This window comes from Phocoena phocoena, chromosome 2 (assembly GCF_963924675.1).
Source record: "Phocoena phocoena chromosome 2, mPhoPho1.1, whole genome shotgun sequence".
In the NCBI taxonomy this organism is placed as follows: Eukaryota; Metazoa; Chordata; class Mammalia; order Artiodactyla; family Phocoenidae; genus Phocoena; species Phocoena phocoena.
In genome coordinates this window covers 106,882,384-106,898,965 of record NC_089220.1, presented here as the reverse complement: position 1 = coordinate 106,898,965, position 16,582 = coordinate 106,882,384, and the positions used below count along the sequence as shown (strand labels likewise).

The 16,582-nt window shown below is 47.0% G+C and overlaps 1 non-coding gene across 1 annotated transcript; it reads right to left on the bottom strand.

The window, feature by feature from the left end:
- Positions 1–8,295: 8,295 nt before the first annotated feature.
- On the bottom strand, positions 8,296–8,368 carry TRNAW-CCA (transfer RNA tryptophan (anticodon CCA)). Its single transcript has one exon. It is a non-coding gene; the product is annotated as a tRNA-Trp (tRNA).
- Between the last annotated feature and the right edge of the window lie 8,214 nt (positions 8,369–16,582).

Genomic DNA, 16,582 nt, shown 5'->3' with positions numbered 1-16,582 from the left:
CAGGCAGAGAGAGCACGAAGCCAAGCAGCTACGTAAGATCTGTCCCATCTCTGGTGCTCCTCCCTCCCTCAGCTCCCGCAGTGGCAAAGTTGAAGAGGGGGAAAGAGGAGAGAGCAGAGGACCCCATCCCATGGCTCCACTGGAGGTTTCAAGCCTGAAGCAAGCTCAAGTTAGGAAAGAGTTGATGTCAAGTTTGTAGTTCTAACTATTAGATGTGACTAGATAATTCAGTGTAATGAGATTGTATGGTTAAAAGTGACAAGACGACTTAATCTGACAGAAGTCATATGTCTGCCCAAGTCTTCACCCATGGGCAGAGGAAGATCATGCCTTCTCAACAAAGTTTCAAAGGATTAGTGGGGGACAAAAATAAAATCAATTCTTACACAACATACTGGTTATAGAAGTCCTGTTAAAACCATCTTGGGGACTTCCCTGGTGGCGCAGTGGTTAAGAATCCTCCTGCCAATGCAGGGGACATGGGTTCGAGCCCTGGTCCGGGAAGATCCCACATGCCGCGGAGCAACTAAGCCCGTGCGCCACAACTACTGAGCCTGCGCTCTAGAGCCCACGTGCCACAACTACTGAAGCCCGCACACCCAGAGCCCATGCTCCACAACAAGAGAAGCCACCACAATGAGAAGCCCGCGCACCACAACGAAGAGAAGCCCCCGCTTGCCCCAACTAGAGAAAGCCTGCGTGCAGCAACGAAGACCCAACACAGCCATAAATAAATAAATTTTAAAAAATCCCCAAACCATCTTGGCTTCTGCTGAGGCTCTGCACTGTGGGAATATCCCAGCAGAGCTTCATCCCCGTGATCTTCGTCTCTTGAGAAAAACCTCTAACATTGTGGCATCCGAGCACCAGCTTTGTGGCAATGTCACTGTCGATTCTTAATCTTTTGCTGTGAAAGCTCTCATTGGCTCCTCTCCTTCTTCCCAGATCTTTAACAATTGGTTATCCAGCATACATAAATAGATCCAGAAGTAATAAAATATTGCTGATTTTTAGTCATCATTGTAATCACTTCTTTCTAAATTACAAACCCACTGGAAAGGTCCTTAGGACCAGCACTAAGTTTCCCGCTTCATGGAAGTCTGCCATCCAGGGCAAGAGCTAATAGTACCTGGTGAACACTCTGTCCCATATTCTCCCACCCAGTGCACACGTGCACACACAAATGCTTTTTGACCAGCTGTCTGCCTCTACAAGATACGACAAGCATCGTCTGAGTGGGCTCTGAGGCTCACAGACCAGGGTCAAATACACATTGATCCCCAAGTACTGACCGTTTCTCATCCCTGGAGACTTATCTAGGGCTTAAAGAGTAGGGCTGTCTTTATGTCTTCTGATGAAACCCTGATACATGAAAGTCTCATTGCCACTTTCAGGTGGCTGGAGTCGATTGAAGTCAGAGATCCCTAGTGTATGCTCTTACCAACTCAAGCACTTACTCACTGGTGCTCTCACCGACAGATACTTAGTGAGCACTTTTTAAGTATCAGGCACTGGCTTAGGTGCTAAGGATACAAAGATGGATCAGCCATTGTCTGTCTTCCTTCAGTTCATGCTTACCAACCTCTGCATTCAGCCCCCTCTTCCCTGCAGGCAGTGAGTGATGCAGGCTGTCCCGTCTAGTGTCTGGGCTTGCCCTAGCCAGGCAGACATGGAGGCTAGTCAACCAGAACCAAAGACAAAATCATCCCTTAAGGGACTGTCTGGTGAGGAAACCAGTGATGGTACAACCAGAAATGTGTTACTGCTGCAGGCACCCCCATCCTGCTGGCCCTGCTGCTCTTCAAAGTTAGCTGTAACTGCTGTACTCGCTGCTACTGTCAGAATGATATCTCTTCTATCCCTGCTATTTTGTGTGACTCACTCCAGCTGCAAAGTCCTAGATGGGGTCTCTAATGGACTGATCCCAAGTCCCGTGTCCATGTCCTGGCTGCCAGGGAGGCAGGAGAAAGGAGTATCTGGCCTGTATGAGGAGTCCGTCTATCTCCCAGCAAGACTTAACACGGTAGGAATTGCTCAAATACATCAAGAGGGTTAATGTAGTCTGATGACTAATGTCCGCTATGTTAATATTATATTTAAATGAGTTTGTACTTTATCAACCATAACAGCATCTACATACAAGTGAAAAATAGAGGTCCATAAATTCACAAAATGTGTTTGCTGGCAGGGTCAGCAAATTGTTTCAGAGAAGGGCCAGATAGTAAAATTTCAAGCGTTGCATCTCTGTTGCCACTATTCAACCCTGCTTTTGTAGCACAAAAAGCAGCCATGACAATATGTAAATGAGCACAGCTGTGTTCCAACAAACATTTATTTACGGACACAGATTTGAATTTCTTATCATTTTTATGTAGTGAAATAGTCTTCTTTTGATTTTTTTCAACCACTTAAAAATATAAAAACCATCCTTAGCTTGTGGGTTGTACAAAAGCAAGCATTGGGCTGGATTTGGCCTGTGGGTCATTTGCCAGGTCCTGATCTGTAGGGATGATTCTTAACCTTTTTGGAAGGTCTCAGACCTCTTTAAAAATCTTATAAAAGATATGGAATGGACGCTTTCCCTAGAGGAAAGAGGCACTCACATGAAACTTTGCAAGTGATTCCAGCACTTTCATGGATTTGCTAAGGAGTAAATAATCCTGGTCTCTAAATCATGCTAGCTGAGCCCTTGGGCTCCCATTCCTTTAAGAACTCCTCAGAGCCCAGGGGTTCACAGCCTTGGTTGGGAATCACTATCTAGTTAAGTAATCAGAAGCTTTCTCAGCTCCACTGTGGAGCAACTGCTATGTGACTCAAACTGCTGATGTCTCCAGCAGGAGCAGGATACAGTTAACTGTAATTAGGGGAGGACTATCTACTAGGAAGGGGAAGGATTGCTGTAATAGTGGCCTTGCATTCATAGCCCAGTTGGTGTCCCTCATGTGTTAATACAACGACAGAAAACAAGCCAGTGAACCGTGAGGGATGAACCTCATCACTGACACAGCACTACTAGAAACAACTCTATTTTTTAAGCTGCAGGTGGGTGCTGAGTATTTGTTATTTTTTACATCTTTTTTAATATATAAATTTTTTTTTTATCACTCTGGCTGCCATGTAGAGAATAGAGTCATTCCTTGGTATCCTCAGGGAATTGGCTCAAGGACCCCTGCAGATACCAAAATCTGTGGATGCTCAAATCCCTTATATAAAATGGCATAGTACTTGCATCTAACCTACGCACAGCCTTTCATATACTTTATTTTATTATTTTTTTAACATCTTTATTGGGGTATAATTGCTTTACAATGGTGTGTTAGTTTCTGCTTTATAACAAAGTGAATCAGTTATACATATGTTCCCATATCTCTTCCCTCTTGCGTCTCCCTCCCTCCCACCCTCCCTATCCCACCCCTCCAGGGGGTCACAAAGCACCAAGCTGATCTTGTGCCATGCGGCTGCTTCCCACTAGCTATCTACCTTACGTTTGTTAGTGTGTATATGTCCATGACTCTTTCTCGCCCTGTCACAGCTCACCCTTCCCCCTCCCCATATCCTCAAGTCCGTTCTCCAGTAGGTCTGTGTCTTTATTCCTGTCTTACCCCTAGGTTCTTCATGACATTTTTTTCCTTAAATTCCATATATATGTGTTAGCATACGGTATTTGTCTTTCTCTTTCTGACTTACTTCACTCTGTATGACAGACTCTAGGTCCATCCACCTCATTACAAATAGCTCAATTTCGTTTCTTTTTATGGCTGAGTAATATTCCATTGTATATATGTGCCACATCTTCTTTATCCATTCATCCGATGATGGGCAGTTAGGTTGTTTCCATCTCTGGGCTATTGTAAGTAGAGCTGCAATGAACATTTTGGTACATGACTCTTTTTGAATTTTGGTTTTCTCAGGGTATATGCCCAGTAGTGGGATTGCTGGGTCATATGGTAGTTCTATTTGTAGTTTTTTAAGGAACCTCCATACTGTTCTCCATAGTGGCTGAACCAATTCACATTCCCACCAGCAGTGCAAGAGTGTTAATATATAAAATATTTTATAATTAAAATGTTAAAAAACCCGCTGGATCTCACCTGGGCCAGTGGTTGTCTTTGACTCAGGTTAGGCTGCCTATAGGGCAGAGGTGAACTCAGTCCCTGTGTGAACTTGTTTGGGAGAGATGAGCTAGGGGAAGGGGGAGGATAGCAGTTGCTGTGTGGGCTATAAAGTTCTCTCTAAGGGCTATTAGTATCACACAGACCTTTGAGCTTCACAATGGAGGTGGTTCAGAGCACAGGCCCTGCTGCCAACATGCCACCTTGTTCTAATCGTGAACTTAGCCACTGTGTGACCTTGGCCAAGTTACCTAACCTCTCTGTACCTTAGTTACCTCATCTGTAAAATGATGATATTTCATAGGACTGATATGAGGATTAAGAGGGAATGCTTATAAGTGCTGAGCACAATGCCTGAAAGATAGTAAATGCTTTATTAGTGTTTGTTAAATAAAAATAGAGGAGAGAGAGAATTCCCTGGTTTTCCAGTGGTTAGGACTCGACACTTTCACTACCGTGGCCCGGGTTCAATTCCTGGTTGGGGAATTAAGATCCCGCAGGCCACAAAAAAAGAAGAGAAAGCCCCTTGGTGCTAAGTTACTTACTTGGTGGAGGCAGCAACTTTCCTCCCTGGCTGGGTGCTGTTACTTCGGAACCACTAGATGGCAGCAAAGCGCGGGCTTCCAGGTTTCCAGTTGGTCGTTGAAGAGCAAGACTTCTTGAAGAGTCCTGATGTCAGCTGTCCTGGGTGTTCTCTGCCCCCGCCAGGGATCTGCCTAAGGGCGCCCTCAGGGCACACTCACCACCACTCTGACTGGGCTGCATCACACTGGGGGCATTGCAGTCTGCGCCTTTGTTCTGACGGGGATGATTATCACAGAAGCCTTTCTCGGATGTGGAATTAACGATGTCAAAGTTTATGGTAATTTTGACACTTCTGACACATATTGGTTGCTGAATTGCCTTCTGAAGAAATTGTACCAATTAATATCTCACCAAGAATGGGGGTTTGTGTCCCTGTCCTGCACTAATTAATATTGGGTATTATTATTTTTTGACCTAGTATTTCAGCTTTATTGAGGTATAATTGACATAAAATTACAAGACGTTTAAAATGTACATCGTGGTGATTTGATGTATGTGTACATTGTGAAAGGATCCCACCCATCTCATTAATTAACACATCCATCACCTCACATATTTATCCTTTTTAGGGGGGAGGTTAGAACATTTAAGTTCTACTCTTTCAGCAAAATTTAATTATACAATACGGTGTTATCACTACAGTCGCCATGTTTTTCGTTAGCTCCTCAGACCTTATTCATCTTATAACTGAAACTTTGTACCCTGTTACCAACCACTCCTTATTTCCGCCCCCCCCCCCCCGCCCTGCCCTGGCAACCACTCTTCTGCTCTGTTTCTAGCCTTCGACTTTTTTTTCTTTTTTTTAAGATTTCACATATAAGTGATTCTATGCAGTATTTGTCTTCCTCTGCCTGGCTTATTTTAGATTAATTACATTTAAAAAGTATTCCAACCCATGTCCTCAAAAGCTGTATAATCTTCCTTTACAAATCAGAGTTTTTATTTAAATTGTATAAAAACCATATATGGTTTGCATTTTTGTTTTCTTATTAGTCATCCATTTTATACACATCAGTGTATACATGTCAATCCCAATCTCCCAATTCATCACACCACCACCACCCCCGCCACTTTCCCCACTTGGTGTCCATACGTTTGTTCTCTACATCTGTGTTTCAATTTCTGCTACTTGCTCTGCGGCACGTGGCATCTTCTGGACCAGGGCTCAAACCCGTGTCTCCTGCATTGGCAGGTGGATTCTTAACCACTGCACACCAGGGAAGTCTGAAAAAATATATATATATATTAAGGTGGGAGATAAAATAAAATGTATTTTCCCCTTTGGGGAAGTTTCCTTTGATTTTACCCAAACTCCTGGGGGCTAGTTCTGTAGCACACTGTTCATATCCTTGGTTGTCATGAATGTGTTTTCTAATATTTCCTATCTTCTTTAGATGCTCCCTTTATCTCCCACAGTGTTTTCTTGTTGAATTATTTCAGGCTCACCTTGGTCATAATGAGGGGATTCAGCTTTACCAAGGGCATCGGTCTTTGGCATTTCCTACGAGGAATGCCCACCGGCCTAGGGGTCAGGAGGCCTGAACTTTAATCCTGGGCCCTCCCCGAACAAGTGTAAACTTGGGTAAAAGTCACTTCCCCTCTTTTGGCCTCCTTCTTCCTTCTATTAAATAAGGTGTTAGATAATCTCTAAGGGACCTTCTGGTTTTAACTTTCCACCTACCACAGTGGATGCTGGCTTTCTGGAGCTTCCAAGGATTCATTTACATCATTAACAACCACAGGAGTAATTAATGTTGAGCTTGGTCCGAGGTCACTAATCCGTTGATTCTTGCAAAATTAAAAATGATTATGACCCTTTAGGAAGGCTTATTAGTTGTTCTCTTTTTTTTTAAGGGATGTTATGGTTCTTAGGTCTTTGTCGTTGCTGTTGTTCTGATTAAGCTAATTGAACTAAACTGCCTCACATCAGCTGAGTTTCCTTGTTGCTGGATTCCTGAAGCTGTCACATTGTGTTCCTCGGCTACATTAAGGTGAGGTCTGTTCAGATGAGTCAGAATATAAAATGAATACGTGTGCCAAGCTCAAGGTTGCCTCAAAGGGTGAATCTTACCAAGTTGCAGAGCTTTGCTGGACCTTCATTTCTCCAAGTGGAATACATGGCTACTATCAGGGATCATGGGGGCCAATTCCGTGTTAACCTAATCCTACTATCTGATTTTATAGGTAAGAAAATGGAGGCCAGGAGATGTTGAGTGACCTGTTCACACTCACATAGCATGGGAGAATCAGAGTCAAGCCTATGTGGTTGGGATATATGGAAAGTGGCCTGGTTTCCAATTAAGGTTGACTAATAGTCAGTGTGTGATTTGGGCAAGTCATTTCTCCACACTGATTAAAATGAATTGAAAGATAGAATAGAACGTGAAACTTTCTAGCTTAAATATTTTGTAGACTAAAATAGGGGCTGGGTAGATTGACAAGGAACTGGTAAAAAAAAAAATAGGACATAAAAATCAAGATATGATTCTATTCATTTTGTCATTTTCATCCTTTTCTGAAGGATATTTACATCTTCATATGTCTCCACATTAGTGATGTTTACTCTTAGCAAAATTTTTTCTTTTGTAAAATTTAATTATTTTATTTTATATTGGAGTATAGTTGATTTACAATGTTGTGTTAGTTTCAGGTGTACGGCAAAGTGATTCAGTTATACATACACATATATCCATTCTTTTTCAGATTCTTTTCTCATATGGGTTATTACAGAATATTGAGTAGAGTTCCCTGTGCTATACAGTTGGTCCTTGTTGATTACATATTTTATATATAGTAGTGTGTATATGTTAATCCTAAACTCCTAATTTATCCCTCCCCCTAACATTTCCCCTTTGGTAACCATAAGTTTGTTTTCGAAGTCTGTTTCTGTTTTGTAAATAAGTTCATTTGTATCTTTTTTTTTAGAGCCCACATATAAGTGATATCATATGATAGTTGTCTTTGTCTGACTTACTTCACTTAGTATGATAATCTCTAGGTCCATCAATGTTGCTGCAAATGGTATTATTTCATTCTCTTTTATGGCTGAGTAATATTCCATTGTATGTATGTACCACATCTTCTTTATCCATTCCTCTGTTGATGGGCATTTAGGTTGCTTCCATGTCTTGGCTATTGTAAATAGTGCTACAATGAACATTGGGGTGCATGCAGCTTTTCGAATTATGGTTTTCTCTGGATATATGCCCAGGAGTGGGATTGCTGGATCATACGGTAGTTCTATTTTAGTTTTCTGAGGATATTCCATACAGTCTTCCATAGTGGCTGCACCAACTTACATTCCCACCAACAGCGTAAGAGGGTTCCCTTTTCTCCACACCCTCTCCAGCATTTGTTATTTGTAGACTTTTTAACAATGGCCATTCTGACTGCTGTGAGGTGGTACCTCATTGTAGTTTTGATTTGCATTTTCTTAATAATTAACTATGTTGAGCATCTTGTCATGTGCTTTTTAGCCATCTGTGTGTCTTCTTTGGAGAAATGTCTATTTAGATCTTCTGCCCATTTTTTTAAAAATTATTTATTTATTTATTTAGGTTGCACCAGGTCTTAGTTACGGCGTGCATTTGGGATCTAGTTCCCTGACCAGGGATCGAACCCGGGCCCCCTGCATTGGAAGCATGGAGTCTTACCCACTGGACCACCAGGGAAGTTCCCTGCCCATTTTTTGATTGGGTTGTTTGTTTTTTTGGTATACAGCTGGATAAGTTGTTTGTATATTTTGGAGATTAATCCCTTGTTGGTCACTTCGTTTGCAAATATTTTCTCCCATTCTGTGGGTTGTCTTTCAATATTTTTTTCTTTTAGCAAGATTTAAGAAAAGAATACAATGCCCTTTAATAAGTGCTATTGCTGAGTAGAAATGAGGCTGAGGAAGACTGACTGAGTTCTAAGAACTTCAGCACTCATTAGTAGGTCTAAAGGCTTAATGAGCATTAATGGGTACTAAACACAATATTTATTAATTCTTTTCTGCAATAAAGAGACCTCCACTGATACAAGCATGCTATTCTCAGAGCAACCTCTGTTGTACCTATTTTATTGATTAACCTAGTTTTCTTTGATCATAGAAGCAACATAGAAACAGCAAAACCAAAAAAAAAGTCCAAAAGATACAAAATGAAAGCTAGAAGTCTCCCTTTCCACCCACTCCAGTGTTACTCCCCAATGACAACCACTCTGAACAATTTTTAGTTTTAGGTTTTTGCTAATTACCATAATAAATATTATGTTTTACTTTACCCAACTTTTGATTTTGAAAATTTTCAAACTTACAGAGAAGTTGCAAGAAGAATTCACCTAGATTTATCAACTGTTCAGCTTTCCCTCACACTACACATATACATATTCTTTTTGCTGAACCATTTGAAGAACAGTTACAAACATAATGCTATTTCTCCCCAAAATACCTCAACATGCATGACCCAAGAGGAAGGACATTCTCTTCCATAACCACGATATAATCCTCCCAGTCGGAAAATGTAGCGCTGATATGATTATGTAATAAAACATCCATATTCAGATTTCCACAATTGTCCAATCATGTCCCTTTTAACGTTTTTAAAATCCAGGATCCAATCACTCATCACACATTGCCCTGAGTTGCCATGTCTCTTCAGCCCCCTTTAATGCAGAACAGTCCTGTTTTTCTTTCACGGCGCTGATATTTTTAAAGAGTCCAGGTGAGTTGTTTTGCAGCATGTCTCTCAGTCTGGATTTGTCTGATTGTTTCCTCATGATTAGTTTCAGCCTCTACATTTTTGGAAGGAGTACCACATAGATGATGTTATATCTTTCTTGTTCCATTTTTACTGATGTTAAGTGTGGACTTTTTATTAAGGTGCTATCTATTCCTCTGTTGTCAAAGTACCCTTTCCTCGTTGTCATTAATAAGTAAGTCTGTGAGGAGATACTTAAGAGACCCTGTGAGCATCCTGTTCTCCAACAATGTTTCGATCAGTGTTTTTTGTTTCTTTGTTTGTTTGCGGTACACGGGTCTCTCACTGTTGTGGCCCCTCCTGTTGCGGAGCACAGGCGCTCCGGATGTGCAGGCTCAGCGGCCATGGCTCATGGGCCCAGCTGCTCTGCAGCATGTGGGATCTTCCCGGACCGGGGCACGAACCCGTGTCCCCTGCATCGGCAGGCGGACTCTCAACCACTGCGCCACCAGGGAAGCCCTCAATCTGTTTTTTGTTTTCCTTTTTGTTTTTCTTTTTTGGGGTGCTTTTGTTTGGTTGGTTTTTTTTTTTTTTTGGCTGTGCCATGTGGCTTGTGGGATTTTAGTTCCCTGACCAGGGGTCAAACCTGTGCCCCCTGCAGTGGAAGCACAGAGTCTTAACCACCGCACCACCAGGGAAGTCCCACTCAATGGTTTTAATATCCAATGACGTGCCACGGAATAGGAAGGCCAGCTACACGGAGGTCAGGGATCCTCCAGACGTGTGGAAGGAGACACCCGCGGACTGACCAGGTCTGGCCCTGAAGTTCCTCTTCAGAGGAAGGTGGGGAAGAAATGCTCTCCTCCCATTCTTCCCTCATGGATCTACCACAGGCCTCTGATGGGTCCGACCACATTACCAGCAAAAAGAAGGATGACAGGAGAAGGATGTGGAGAAGGAGGGCAGGGCTTGTTAACAAACTCAGGAAAGTGAAATCCTAGCTTCAGCTCAGCAGATGTGACTGTGCCATCTAGGAAGAGTTCTCTCCTTGGAGATGCCTCTCTACCCTGCCCCCCAGGCATTCAGGCACCTCTGGGCACCCTTGGGGCTCTGTCTGGCTTGCCCCAAAACATGGGATCCTGGCATTTATTCCCAGGATATCTCCTCTGCTTGGCTTTGAGGCCCCTGGAGGGCAGGGCCTGTGCCTCATTTCTCTCAGAGCCTGGCCCAGGATGTGCACCAGGAAATGTTTGAAAAATGAATGAGGCTGGAATTGAGCTGAGCCTTGGATAAATGGAGGGGAAAGGAAGAAAGTATTTCAGAGACAGAAGTAGGAACAACGTGGCTGGAGAGATAGGGCACAGGTGACAGACTGTCTTGAGAGAGGGAACCATCTGTTTTTTTTTTGTCTGGGCCATACTGCGCAGCATGTGGGATCTTAGTTTCCTGACCAGGGATAGAACATGCGCCCCCTGCAGTGGAAGCGCGGAGTCTTAACCACTGGACCACCAGGGAAGTCCTGGCAACCATCTGTTTTGGGAGGGAAGCTGCCATTTGTGCCAGTGCTTTCTGAAGTATTTTGTCTGGTCCTGAGAGAAAGGTGTAATTATTCCCATTTTACCGATGAGGCAACTGAGGCTCAGAGGGGGAAGTGACTTGCCCAGAAAGTGGCTGAACAGGAATATAAATAGGCCTGTCTTATTCCTGAGCCTAGAGAAGGAGATGGTGGAATTCATAGCCCTAAAAGTGGGCATTGTTTGGGGTCTCTGGCCAAGCACCCAGTGCCCGTGTCACCAACCTCTCCCTAAACAGAAGGAGATAGCATGTGCCTGGATCATGATCCTACCACGTGACCCCTGTGCTGGCTCAGGTGGGAGTTGAGGCAGTAAATGGCATACCTTCAGCCCTTTGTACACACAGCTACTCCCACCTAATGTGCCATCCTTCACTCACCCCACCCCCTACTCTCCTGGTTCTCTTCTTTCACGTTTGAGTCAAGGCTCTCCTTGCCTTAAGGCACCTCGTGATGCCTGCTGGAGTAGACCTGACACTTGACCAGGCATTAAGTCTATTCTTCCTCCACCAGCACCTAGCCCCAGGGGGTGCTCTTGAATGTTTGCAGAAACAATGGGTGCGCCCTTGTGCCCAGGAAATCCCCATTGTCCAGGGCTTCCAGGGAAAGGCAAGGCCTCCCATGCCCCAGCCCCTTTCAATCTCTTCTCCCCTCCCCTGCCTTATCCTTACGGTGGGGTCAAGGCCTTGCTGAGTCCAGCCAGGCTAGAGGTGGAAGCATCCACCTCTGTTTGCAAGAGCCAGTGGGCCTCCTGAGGGAGGAAGCAGGAAGGGCGGCCAAGTCTGCCCCACACCCTGACCCTGCCTGGCTGGGCGTGGGAGAGTAGAGGGCACAGGGCAGGGTACAGAGGGCTGGGAAGGACTGAGGAACCAGGCCACTTGCCACCACTGAGAGGAGGAGGCTTCCTGCCTGCCTTCTACTCAGAGGGCTAGCCAGCTGGGGAGGAGCCAGCTGTGTCCTCTCCTGGCCTGTCCTGATAGCATAAGAAAGCTGTCAGTGCTGGACCCACTGTCAAGCAGCCGGCAGTCCAGTCTTCATTTGACTCGTTGTGGACCTGCTCAGGGCCAGGCTGGGGATGGGTGGGGTGTAAAGATGAATAAAATCCATTTCCTTCTCTAGGGGAGCTCACACCAGACATTGAAGGAACAATAAACATAGTAATACTCATTGAGCACTTATGGGCCGGACACTGATCCAAGTGCACACATATCCGTAACTAATGGAATGGTCACAACAACCCACGGGGATTATGAGGCACAGAGAGATCAAGATGGTTCCCTGCGGGACTTCCCCGGCAGTCCAGTGGTTAAGACTCCACACTTCCACTGCAGGGGGTGCGGGTTCAATCCCTGGTCAGGGAACTAAGATCCCACATGCCGCATGGCGCTGCCAAAAAACAAAACAACAGAAACAGGAGAAGGTTGCCCAGGATCACACAGTAGGTTGCTCATTGGAATCCACAGTAGGCATCCGGCATCAGAGTCCCTGCATTTAGCCCTCTCACCGTGCATCCTCTATGCCAACCCCAGTGCCGGCTGCCCCAGCCCACACATGCAGCATCTCAGTCCTGGCTCTTGTCTCCTCGTCAGCAGGTTGGTAGGCTCTGTAAACTTGCCAGGTGCCAAAGTGTGCCTTAGGTTATCCCCACTTTCATTGCCCTTTAGTGTCCCCCATGGTTACATCTTCCCCGTGGGCTTGTCTTCTCATCCTGTGGAAGCTTCAGGTTCCTGTGACTCACCAGTCTCATAGGCTGGGGGAGTGTCTTGCACAAAGCAGGTGCTCAGATGTGTCTGTGGTTTGGTGGGTTGATGGAGGAGGCTTTCGTTTCCCCAGGTCTCTGGGACATGAACAAAGTGGTTCTCAGCCTATACATTGGAACCACCTGGGGAGTTTTAACCACTACTGAAGCCCAGCTCCCACTCCCAGAGGTTCTGATGTAATCGGTGTGGGGTGCAGTCTGAGCATTAGGATTTTAAAACACTCCCAGTGTGATTCTGATGTGCATTCAGGGCTGAGAACTCCTGGAATGTAATATGTGGCAGTTATTAACTTTAATTATACATCTCTCCATCCGACATATGATTAAGTGCCAGGGACTTGGGTGCCCTTGGGGGACAATAGAAAACAAGACAGTTATGGTCCCTTACCTTGTGACATTTACATTCTAGTAACTCAATTTAACAGGCTTTACTGGGTTGGGGATGTCAGGCATTGTACGGGCACAAAGATGAACTGGACACTAATTACAACTAAAATAGAGGAAGGGGAATGCCAATTAGGTACAAACCAAGAGTGGTAGGGTTCAGGGGAGAAAGGCATCTGGAGGGCAGATCGGGGAAATTTCCATGGAAGATATGTCACCTGAGAGGGCCCTTGAGGGATGGTTTGAATTTTGTAGGATGGGATGAGGGGGTGATGATGGAATGGCTTAAACAAAAGTATGGAGGCAGGAACAGCCAATAATCCAAGCTGGCAAGAAAGCTGGATGTGCACACACAAGAGGGACGAGGATGTGCATACACAGTGGGGAAATGCATGTCGGAGCCTTAAAATGCCAGGTGAGACATTTGGAACCACGCAGGAACTGAGGCTGAGGTAATTCTTAGCACTTAATCCCTGGACCTCCTCCTGACTTCATTCTGGAGTAGGTGTCCTTGCTGCCACCACCCTCAGGGTTTTCCCTTCCCTGCCCTCTGCCACCTCGGTCCCATGTTCAGTGCTCAGTAGCCTCAGGTGAGGTTCTGATGAACTCACTCCACCCCAAGCATAAAATGCATTTCCAGATGATATCTCCCTAGGCACTGCATTTGGCAAGTAGAATGGAAAGAGCACCAAACTGCAAATGGGGAGGGGACCTGGCTCTAATCTTAGCTCTGCCCCTCACCAGATGTGTGACCTTGAGCAAGTCACTTCTCTTCCTTGAGCCTCAGTTTCCTCCTGTGAAAAATAACCTGGCTGGATGGGATGATTGACAGCGACACTTCCAGCTGCGACTTCTCTGACTAGTTTGCCATGTGTCAAATTCAAGAATGTCCTTTTTGCCTTGGGCAAGGGGACATTGCTGCTGCAAATTAGGTACTAAGCATGAGACTCAGAGGGGGAAGGGATGGAGAGGCTACATGTAGGTGCTCCGCAGCCTCGCCTGAGCCCAGCCTTGGATTCATCATAGCACAGGCACCGGCCATGTGAAGGAAGAAGCCTTCAGATGATTCCAGCCCCCAGCCATTCAAGTCACTCCCACCCACTGAAGTCTCCCCATTTGAAGCCCCAGACATCGCGCAGCAGAGATAAGCCATACGTGTGCCGTGCACTCTGTGTTTCTGACCCTCAAGGCGTGAGCCTAACAGAATTGTTTCATGCCACAGGCTGGGGTGGTTTGTTACACAGCAATAGATAATTGGAAATGAGGGAGGAGGTATGAGGATGGTCTGAGGATGAAGGGCCTCCTTATGCTGGTGAAACCTCACCAGTGGTTGTCCTCCTGTGGCCACTGACTTGGAGAGCCACCTCTGGTCTTGGATATTACTTTCTCAAGGTAGCCTGGTGCTCTTGGGAGAGGTGGCTCAAAGCCTGCGCTGTCCTGGAATGTTGTCAAGTTTATGAACAAGAAAGCACCGGGGTCTTTCTAGAGGCTGTCACAGACTCTGAAGTACCAGTCAGCTGGGGGGTGGGAGAGGGCTGGTTGATCTGTACATCTCAGTACCCCAGTGTTGGGAAAGGCTAAAGAGGGGACGGGGGCTTGCTCACACAGGTAGAGGTCCTCTAGGTGCATCTTACACATTCTGTCTCATTTTAGTCCCACAATAGCTCCATTAGACGCTGTAAGAAGGAGTGTTTACCTACTTTACTGATGAAGAATAAGGTCAGGTGCCATGCCCAAGACTATACCCACACCGGGAACGGCAGAGCAGAGCTTTGAACCAAATGTAGGACTCTGAACCTATCACCCTTTCCTCTTGGACTGTCTTGAGGAGTGCCCTGGATGAATTAGGGATGGAGGCTCTGGGAAGGGGCCTTCATTTATTCTCCCTAAACAGCCTCTTGTCTTGAAATAAGACAACTGAACTTGACTTACATTCTGTTTCCATGTCCTTCCACCACCCCCTCCACTCTCATTCCTTTTTCCTCCCGGGATTTTTGGCAGAAGGAAGAGAGGAGCACTCCACTCCCAAGTCTTTCATTAGGGAAGCCTTGATGTGATGATGTGGGGTGATGTGGGGCTTCACCAACGTGCCAGGCAGGGCTGGGGGCACGGAAGCCAGGCTGCTCCCAAGTGGGGGTGGGGATGAGGGGATGGGGTGGGGTGGTGAGGAGGGAAGTGTCCCTCCCCCTCTCGGCCCCCACCCCACTATGAACCGTGGATGGTGAGGTTTCCAGAAGAATCTGTCCGTTGTCGGAGCACTCTGACTGGGAGGGAGGAAGGGGCATATTCCCTGGTGGGACTTCCTCTTTCACGGTGGAAGCGGGGGACGAGGAGATACCATTTTCTGAGTGATCATGCCAGGCTATATCCAGTGTATCAGCTCATTTAAATCAGTTTCCAGATTAGGCTTGGAGAGGTTAGCCGACCTGTCCAGCCACACATCATGTAAGCGGCAGAGCCCGCGAAGACGCCAGGTCTTGCCACTGGCTCTCGCCCCCTCTCCTGGGAACCTCAGAGGCCAGGAGGTGCACGCTCTGACCTGGTAGAGAGGCTCTCGGCCCTCACCCGGGGGCTGTCCTGAGGGGACTCCCGGTAGGGGGCGCTCCGAGCGCCGTCTCGGGCCTCCGGGTGCGCCTCCAGCCGGCGCCTGGGACGGGACCGGCCGCCCCGCCCTCTCGGCTCCTCCGCGGCTCTGCGGGCAGGCGGGCGCCCACCGCGCAGGGAGCGGAGCAGAACAGAGAGCAGCGCGTCCGGCCGCGCTCCCCGTGCCTACCGCGCCTCCACGCCCGGCGCCGCGCAGCCTCCCGCCGTGAGTAGCGCCCGTCTGCAGGCTCGACGGGCGGGACAGGGCGCAAGGCTCGGGGCTGGGGCTAGCGGGGGCAAATTGCTCCGGGGCAAGTCAGCAGCCCGGTCCCTGACGCCGCCCCCCCGGGTATGGCCGGCCTTGGCCTTGGGTGTTCTGGCCGGCCCTGGACCTCAGGGACTGCCCGCTGGGCCCCTAGGGCTCGCTCCGAAGTCTGGCACTTTGACCCGAGGAACCGGCTGGGAGCGACTGGCAGACCTGGCGCCTAGGGAGGACGGGAGACAGACTTCCATCAAGTTAGGACCCCTTGACGCGGGGGAGGGCCCCAGATTTACGGGGGGAGGAGAGGGCCCAGATCTTTTCAGCATCATCTACTTCGCATACCTCCTTCTCGCCCTCTTGCGAAGAGGTGATGCGAGGAGGGTGCTCCGTACCCAGTCAGCTTTCTCTGTGGCAGAATGAAGCTGTGGTCCCAGTCGGGAGCCTGGGCTGGGGCAGAGTTAGGGTGGGCAGTTGGTCTGCGGCAGGCTGGGGTTTCGACCCCAGCATAGGAGGGTGTTGTCAACGGTTTACCCGACTGTGGTTCAGACATTGTGGATGTCTCATGGCATGTGTGGGTCTGCCTGATCCTCACTGTAACTCTGCAAGGTGGAAATTAGGCTTCTCACTTTGGGAGGGAGAGGAGGC